The sequence below is a fragment of the Cydia splendana genome, chromosome 15 (genome assembly GCF_910591565.1).
Source record: "Cydia splendana chromosome 15, ilCydSple1.2, whole genome shotgun sequence".
Classification (NCBI taxonomy): domain Eukaryota; kingdom Metazoa; phylum Arthropoda; class Insecta; order Lepidoptera; family Tortricidae; genus Cydia; species Cydia splendana.
Window position 1 is genome coordinate 17604831 of NC_085974.1, and position 9763 is coordinate 17614593.

Below are 9763 nucleotides of genomic sequence, written 5' to 3' on the forward strand. Positions count from 1 at the left end.
GACAGACCTAAGTAGTCCGCGAATTTATAAACAGAACCTTTGTTGACTTTTTTGACATTGATATCAAATTCCAAACTGGGTGATCCCTGGCAAAAAATCTAATTTGTCTAGTGATCCCTTATCACTGAAAGAGGTTATCACTTAAAGGTGAACATGTCCAAGTCAAGTCACTTGTAATTTATACACTCATCTACCGGTTAGAGAGTGTAGAAGCCGAATAAATAGAACGATTTAAAAATGTTAAGGGCCTTATAATTTCATGTACTTACTTATGATTATATTGGCAGCTCGTTTTAGACATAAGTTTTATATACAAGACTTTATACACTGGTTAATACATTCTTTATCCCAGTCTCAAATTTTCAGAAATAACTTTAATCCAAATTGATATGTCCTTATGTCATTTTTATAAAATACCTTTTTTGTAAGAAACAGTCATCTATCTGGTTGACGATGATGATTTTTTTGTTCTATTATCCCTCATCAGGGACATAAATAAGACTATCATTTGTGACTTTGTACTTATTTGTAAATTATTCAAGATAATTTATGCTATACCAATGACCTTACTTAAAACATGGCGAATAGAAAGACATGTAAAAATGTTTCATATCCAGTAAGCACTATGATTAAATTGATCAGTAGGGCTAATATGGTCGGCTCTTTATCATTTGTCATTGTCACCATGCCTGTCACGTTCTAACAAATATGTTAGTGCGAAAGTGACGCATGGCATGACAGGTGATAAAAATGCGACCATGATACCGCTACAGAATTTATCTTATTGGTTTACAACTCTTAGCGACTTGTAAATATAATTTAGACTCGTATGTAACAATTGTAGGTACTTATTTCGTTCCTATGTATATAGTTGTTAAGGTACATATTAAATAGGGAATTAGAGGTAGCAATGTTTCGTTATTTACCTAGTAGAGTGCCAAAAGTTTTGTAGTCTCTTCGTAAACGACTTTTGTAAGATCATTTGAGAGATTTTTTTATGCTAATCAACTCTACTCGTAAAACTGAGTTGGTAGTAAAGTCATTTAAATGACTTAATTTCTCGCATGATCTTATACGATAAAAAATGATAAAATGATAAATCATGTAACTTATTGGTAATGGTCGGTAGACGTAAAAAACGGCAGGGGCAGAAGGTCTTTTTGATTACGAGTATAAATCAAATGAAGACGATATAAGAAGAATACTTGCCGCTACAATGTTCCATTTTCTCGTCCACAGATAAGAAAATCTTTATTTTTATGCAAAAAAGTAACGAAATAACTTACCTCGAAATACATTTTTTGGAAAATTTGAAATTGTTATCTTATACTTCGGAAATGTATTTTTAATTAGTGTTTTTAGAATTTTACTTAATATAAAAGATAGGTTAAGGTTTTTTGATAGTTTTTAGTACTTAAATTATTTGTGCCTTTACGTACAATGTTTTAGACATTTCATTTATTTGTGTTACCTTACATTTACCTAATTTACGAAGTAGTTTAATACTGTAGAAATATTAATTTAAGTGTGGTGCATATTAAAAACTGTATGCAATTATATACAAATGTTTATTCATTGTATTATATCTTTTATAATATTAAGTATCGCCTCATTATCTAGAAGCAATAGCCTATGTACTTCCATGATAAATGTATATGTCCATATGATATAACTACATTATATACAACAGTAAAATACATTTTTGTACTACATAAAGCTTCGGAAACGGTTATCCTGCCAAATAAAATGGGTTATTCCCACTAGTTACCACCAAGTTGTTAGCACTGGGTAACTACTGGGAATTTTTCCCACCTTTTACCACTGGTAACTAATGGGGGAAAAAAATCCACCTTTTACCAGTGGTAACAACTTGGTGTTAACTAGTGGGAATAACCCAATAAAATTAATCAATATTTATCTATTATATTTTTTGTATGTCTACATACAATTTGTCAATGTTTAAACAGGAATTAGGCACTATTCTTCTAAACCGGATGTATGATATATGGCTATTTTGTTTATTTGACAGCTTATATTTCTAAGGTTTGTCACATTAGCATTGATTTAAATTATAAATGTAAAACCTTTAAAAATAAAAGGCGTATGGAATAGAAGAATTATTTTTAATCCCGAGTGGTTGAATATAAATAAGGTTTTAACTCTTTACCAAGTTAAGGGATATAATATATACATATATGTGCCATTTTCAACCAAAAGGGTACCTACTTATTGCCGGTTGTCAATAAGGTGCTATTTCCATATAGCTTTAATATGAAACCAACCTTATCGACAACACCGACAATCTGGTAAAAAGTACCTTTTGGTTGAAAACGTCACATATTTCCCACATATGGCACTTAAACATGTGTTCTATTTTTGATGAGAGACTGACATACGATTGTCATTTTTGAACTGTCAGCCTCAATAATTCATAATAAATAAAAACACGTATGATTGATCATCGCTATTACCGTGGACAAAACGTCTCGACAATTGCCAATGACTTAATATCTTATCCACGACGATAAGTGATAAAATATAAACATTGTAAACCGAGTTGGTCGCACTTTTTACACGACTGCCCAGTAAAAGAGTGTATTGTTTGTCATTTGTCATCGTAGCAGTTACTTTTTAACAAGTTACTATGTAAGCGCGGGAGTGACATACCGCGCGATAAACGATATAAATGTATCAAATCCGTACTAAAAGACGTAGATTGCTTTTTAATCGCTATTGCGACAAACCTTAATTTTCAACGAGACAAAACTGTAAGGATTAATTGGAACAAACTGAAGTATTTCTGTCTCGTTTGTCTTTGTGCAATAATCGTTCGATAAATGAGGACAGATTCATTACATTTGTAGTAACTGAGGACTGGGGACAGAATATTGTATGCATAGATTACAGTGCGACATAAAATAATAGAAATTAAATGTGGGCGCCACTTTCAACGTAACTGTCACATTTTTGACGTAAAATGCCTAACCATGGCACCAATTTAGTATGGAATTCTTTTAGTTCCATTTTATTTTATTTCTACTATTTTATATCGCACTATATTGAAAGTAATATGTATTAAGATATCTGTTAAAATGACTCCACTACAAAGTCATACTTCGATATTCATCAATCTATAACGGGACCTTTTGACCACATGAATATATAAAGGGGCCCACTGATTAACAGTCCGCCGGACGGTATCGGCCTATCAGTTAGAACAAAATTTTGACAGTTCCGAACAACTGACAGGCCGATACCGTCCGGCGGAGTGTTAATCAGTGGGCCCCTTTACGGTCTTATGAAAAAGGCAATGACTGCTTTGTATTTCTTACGATTTTGTCTCTTTTAGGAAAGTACTAGTATAAGTGCTGGCATAATGCCCTATAGACGCGACACTAAAGATACCTAATATTTATATTTCTTTATGGAATGCTTAACCCTTTGAACTCCACATGTATTGTGCACTGCGCATCAATTTTAAATACGTTTTGCACGTAAGTAGGTATTTCATGGTCGCGTTTTTATCGCATGTCATGTGCCTGTCTGTCTGCGTCACTTTCGCACTTTATTCATACTTGTTAGAACGTGACAGGCATGGTGACAGATGATAAGAAGGCGACCATCTTAGTATTATGGATGGCATTATCCACGTGACAAAATATCCGTCACTTTTTAACAGAGCGCGATTGAAAGTGACGCATACCGTTTTATCACGATGTCACGTAGACAAAAACGACCATCATATCCGTACTGGTTTATTAATATGAATATAACCTATGTAACGAACACGTGAACGGTGTATAAAGAGACTGGTGAAATAAATTTTGGTTGCGCTTATCACGCACGAGGAAACAATTTACTTAAATGATTAAAGCCCATAGATCTTACTAATGCCCGGTCCGGTGCCAGAAAACGATGTAAGGTTAGGGTTGCCAGGTCGGGATTTGGCGGGATTGTTTGTTCAAGATCTCAAAGAATTTATACTATTTTTATATAAAAACGTCTATGGGTAGAGCCGCTGACGTAGTGCCAATAATGGAAAATATCGTTGTTTTTAATAGAATTATTTTTATTTTAATGTTTTTTATTCCGACTTAAGTTCCAAATTCCCGAAAAATTGATATTTTTTCCCGATAATAGCGCCTTTCGATCTAGCAACCTATGTAGGTAAGGTGCAGGGGGACAATTTCGTCTGCGGGATAATTTCAACTAATCGAAATATCTTCCATGTTTTACATTATTAACTAGAGTGCCAGATAGCGAAAAAGATGTGTTGTGAGTGACTCTAGTTAATAATGAAAACATGGAAGATAATTCGATTATATTAGTTGAAATTATAATTAGTTGACGACCGGTCTGGCCTGAAGGTAGTAACCCTGCCTGCGAAACCGATGGTCCTGGGTTCGAATCCCTTTGGCATTTATTTGAGTGATAAACACTAATATTTGTTCCTGAGTCATGGGTGTTTTCTATATATATAAGTATGTATTTATCTATATAAGTATGTATATAGTCGCCTAGCACCCATAGTACACGCTTTGCTTAGTTTGGGGCTAGGTTGATCTGTGTAAGATGTCCCCAATATTTATTTATTTATTATTTAATTTTATTTATTTATCCCGCATTCGAAATTGACCCCCTGCACCTTAGGTATTTTATAATAATTTATTCGTGATAAGCACAAACATAACAGCAATTCCTGTCTTATTTTATTAAAATTACAACAAAGTTACTAACAATAGTGTCTCGTCTATACGAAGTCTAGATTTTGTTGTATGGGAGAATCACAACAATATACACGATGAGATGATAAACATAACTTTTTGTGGTTCTGCTATACTGGCTCTCTGTCTAGTCAGATTGTGTGGTGGCCACATTTAGTTCTTTGGCATTAGGTTATTAATAATATGGAAACAGTTACACAAAAAATATTCAAAAATTGTAATGGTTTTATGGATCGTTAATAAAATTCTGCTGTTTCGGAAAACGCAGCATGTATAATATAACATTAAAATCTTTTAAATTTTATTTTGGCGGGTTTATAATCTATACTTGGTCAAGCAGATCTTGTCAGTAGAAAAAGGCGGCAAATTTGAAAAATGTAGGCGCGAAGGGATATCGTCTCATAGAAAATTTGAATTTCGCGCCTTTTTTTACTGCCAAGATTAGCTTGACCGTCTATAACTAGCCGTTTATAATCGTTTCTCCATAACCATCATTTTAAAAAGGCTGCTATTTAACTGATCACCAGATTTAGTAAAATTTAATACCAAAAAAATCTATTTTACCACCCTAAAATCATGAATGATCACCAAAATTATAACACCATTTTAATGTGAAATGATTACCAATTTTATTACATTTTACTATCCTTTTAAAGGAAATGACACCAAAATAATCATTATTAACCCAAAAATAGTCAATGATTACCAAATTTCAATCCCCATTTTAATGTGAAATGATAACCAAATTTTTACATCTTGCTATCCTATTAAAGAAAATGACACCAAAATAATCATTGTAAACCCAAAAATAGTAAATGACCACCAAAATTAGAACTCCATTTTAATGTAAAATGATAACCAAATTTTTAAATCTTGCTATCCTATTAAAGCAAATGGCTCCAAAATAATCATTGTAAACGCAAAAATAGTAAATGATCACAAAATTGTAACCACATTTTAATTAAAAATGTGCAATCATTTAATATATCGTTATCCTATTAAATTAATTAATCCACTTCGTCACCTTTTTCTAGTAGCATTTTATTTCTGTAACAGTCGCAGTTCTAACCTAACCTAACCCACTTTTCTAGTAGCATTTTGTTTCTGTAAGGGTCGCAGTTCAAACCTAACCTAACCCACTTTTCTAGTAGCATTTCTTTTCTGCAAGGGTCGCAGTTCAAACCTAACCTAACCCACTTTTCTAGTAGCATTTCGTTTCTGTATGGGTCGCAGTTCAAACCTAACCTAACCCACTTTTCTAGTAGCATTTCTTTTCTGTAAGGGTCGCAGTTCAAACCTAACCTAACCCACTTTTCTAGTAGCGTTTCGTATCTATATGGGTAGCAGTTGAAACTTAACCTAACCTACTTTTCTAGTACCATTTCGTTTCTGTAAGGGTCGCAGTGCTAACCTAACCTAACCCACTTAACTGATAGCAGTTTAACTTACTTTTCTAGTAGCATAACGAAATGCTACTAGAAAAGTAGATTAGGTTAGGTAGGTATGCGGTGAGGGCTGCGGGGGGTTGAGCGGGAGGGGCTAGTAATTTTGGCATCAGTTTACTTTATTTGGTAATATGTATAAATTTTTTGGTAATCATAGTGGTTTATTTAGGTGAAAATATCGCATTAATTTGGTCTTCAAGATTTGGTGATCATTAATGATTTTTGGTGATCATTCAATATATTTGGTATTTGAATACAATTTGAAGTGCAGTCGTAATTAAAGTGGTGGTACTTTTGTATTTTTAGGCCTTATTTTTTTGGTGTTCAGTAATTTTTTTTGGTAAGCATGATTTTTTTATTTAGGGTACCAAAGTATTTTTTGGTGGTCATTATATTTGTAGCCTTTTAAAAATTAGTTTATAAAGTAAAGTTTGCTAAGTTATATCATTATTTTTAAGAAATTGCATATTTTTAAAATATTTGGGGCCACCACACTCAGGTTTTGGTTTTAGCATATGAAGGGTTTTATTCAGCACAGAATTATATTTTATGTCAAAGATATTTTCTTATCTTGCGTTTAGCACATCGTCTTACTTTACGTTATGTAATATTGTAATATTGCGTTATGTAATATCTGAAGACAAAATATAGTGCATTGAATGATTGAAGCTATTTTATTTTTTATACCTGTCTAACCTATTTTTTATACCTTTATATTTTCTTTGTTTCATGGCTATAGCAAATAGTTTCGCCAGAAGAAAGAAAAAGAAAAAAAAGATGAGAATCTGCAGATAGGAAACTGAATAAACTTTCTGTTACAAGTTTTCTTTTGACGCTTTTTATAGGGTTCACCCAAATCCTTAGAGTTAGACTGAGTTAGACCAAGAAAAGTCTGCAGCGGTTTTTATAGGCCACCCAGTGCAAGTGTTATTTATACGTCATAATTTCATAGAAGTTTGACGTTTAAAATAAGTAATACTTGCACTGCGTGGGCTATATCAAAATCTGTGCAGACTTTTCTTGGTCTAACTCTATCACTCTATGACTAAAAATTAACGCATTTTAAAAAGTTGTGTGACTATACATACGAGATCCCTAGAGATCCCTTGAAGGGATAAGTTCGCCTTTGTACTAATGACGAATGTTATTTTTCCTGTTTTGTTTTGATTTTTGTACAATAAAGTGTTTTACTACTACTACTAGTACATACGATTACATATACCTAAACGACGAATTAGTACTCGATACATTGTTGCGTTGTTAAGTGGCTTTATCTTTCACTAGCGACCCGCCCTGGCTTCGCAGGTTACACAAAACCGTAACAAAAATACACCTAAACCTTCCTCAAGAATCACTCTATTGATAGGTGAAAACCGCATGAAAATCCGTTCAATAGTTTTCTAGTTTAACGCGAACATACATACATACAAACAGACAGACGTGGCGGGGGACGTTGTTTTGTAAGGTGCGAGGTGTAGTGATAAATTAAGCTACATAATTTGCGTTGGCAAGGCGTTGTAATTTTGACATTCTAGATATGTGTAAAACATCAAGTTAAATTTCACCGATGCCACCATGTCTTCGGTAGTATAGTGGTAAGTATCCCCGCCTGTCACGCGGGAGACCGGGGTTCGATTCCCCGCCGGAGAGATCCTTTTTGCTTTTTTGTAGTAATGTTTTGGTCATATCAAAATTATTCCGCATACCACACCTTATAAAACAAAGTCCCCCGTCTGTATGTGTGTATGTATGTTCGCGATAAACTCAAAAAGTACTTTTGCGTATGAGTGGAGGCCTTTGCCCAGCAGTGGAACATATATAGGCTGAATTACAGTGCCTGTACTAAATCTATTAAGACAGATATGTACTAATAAAAGTCAGATTCAGAATAGAGATGTTACTTTACGCCCTCTCTCCTTAAATCCCATTTTCTTACACCCTTTCGGGCGGTTTTTTATAGGGATACCCCAAGTGTAGGTACCTACTTAGATAAACACAACAATCTTCAATCTCGACATTCCGGAAAAACAAATTTTACACCCAAGAGGTCAGGGGGCTTTAAGGCAGGGCCGCAATTTACCCGCTAAGCGCCCGAGGGCTGGCCCTCCGAGTAATCCGGACCCATGTGTTCGGGTTTAAACGAAGTCCGGTTAAAATGGCTACATACGTGTTATTTTCCGGACGCAAAGCCGCTCTCACTAATGAAATAATCAACATTTTATTTTCTACTACTTATATACAGCGTTGAGCGTCTATTTTGAATATAACCACAGACGTTATACAAGGCATAGACATACGTAGACCAGGTTTTATTTATGCTCTGTGAGTCGATAATCGAATGTCGTTTATTTTTATGGAAAAATATAAAAAGTCAATACGGCTTCTACGGGTTTTGTTTCCACAGGTAGGTCATCAACTCATCATTTTATACATATTTCTGGTGTGTTAATATAAAATAAACACACATATTGAAGGTATATTTAAACGCCTGTAGGTAATCAAAAATAGCTAAAACAAGTGCAGTGAAAAAAATAATGTATTCCGAAGATTTCTCTGTATTTTTACACAATTAACTAAAATACAGTGAAACCTGGATAAGTGAGACTTCAAGGGACGAGCAGATTTGTCTCACTTAAAGAGGTATTCCACTTACCCAGGCTCTCAGTTAGCCAGGTACAAATAAATTACTGTCTCATTTACAGAGGGTCCCATTAATAGAGGTGAGAATAGAGGATATATCTCAGTTATAGAGGTGGTTAATAAGGTATTTTGTAATTATCTTCAAATGTTTAGGTAAAATAATCATTGTCCCTAAATATTTTTTATGTCTATTTAAATATTAATTTGAATTTATTTTTAATGATTTTCCAAAGGACAGGTTTTTCAATTATATTTGATACGGACTTCATTGCGTCTTAGAAATTTATTAAATGAAAATTTGTTTATTCTTGTTACTTATCAAGATTTCATCTTTCGTTTCGTTAGTTTAACTACATAAAGTAACTAAATGAACTTTGAAGTCGTTTAGACACAATTAAGCAAATGCGGAATTTGTGGATAGACTAAGAGTTAGTAAGAATACGGAAATAGACCAATAAAGTCCAAGTTAGAGAGGTCATAGATTGACGTTATCTCAGATACAGAGGTAATTCATATAAAATTCTAATAAAACAATTAGGAAAATGTAATCTTATAAATATAGTCTCAGTAAAAGAGGTAAAATACACTCTCTGTCTCAATTATAGAGGTAAATGTGACTAGAAAATCACTACAACTAATCCCAGTTATAGAGGTTCGTTTTATCTCACTAACAGAGGTAATTCAGTGCTAAAGTGTCGGGACCGCACCATGAGTCCCAGCTATAGAGGTTTCTCACTTATCCAGGTCCCACTTAACCAGGTTTCACTGTAATACATAGGAATCGAACAGGAAAATACTTATGTCAAAAGTTAACCACGAACTGTTGACTAACCACACAATTTAATACAGCAGAGAATGATGTTATGTAACATTTGATATGTGGATATTTCCTTGTTTGGCTGTAGAATGAAATTCCGTGTGAAATGTGTTACCAATGAGATTTCTGTAGAACCG

At 33.7% G+C, this 9763-nt stretch overlaps 1 non-coding gene across 1 annotated transcript; it reads left to right on the forward strand.

Annotated features, from left to right (window-relative positions):
* The first annotated feature begins 7747 nt into the window (after positions 1–7747).
* On the forward strand, positions 7748–7819 carry Trnad-guc (transfer RNA aspartic acid (anticodon GUC)). Its single transcript has one exon. It is a non-coding gene; the product is annotated as a tRNA-Asp (tRNA).
* The last annotated feature ends 1944 nt before the right edge of the window (positions 7820–9763 follow it).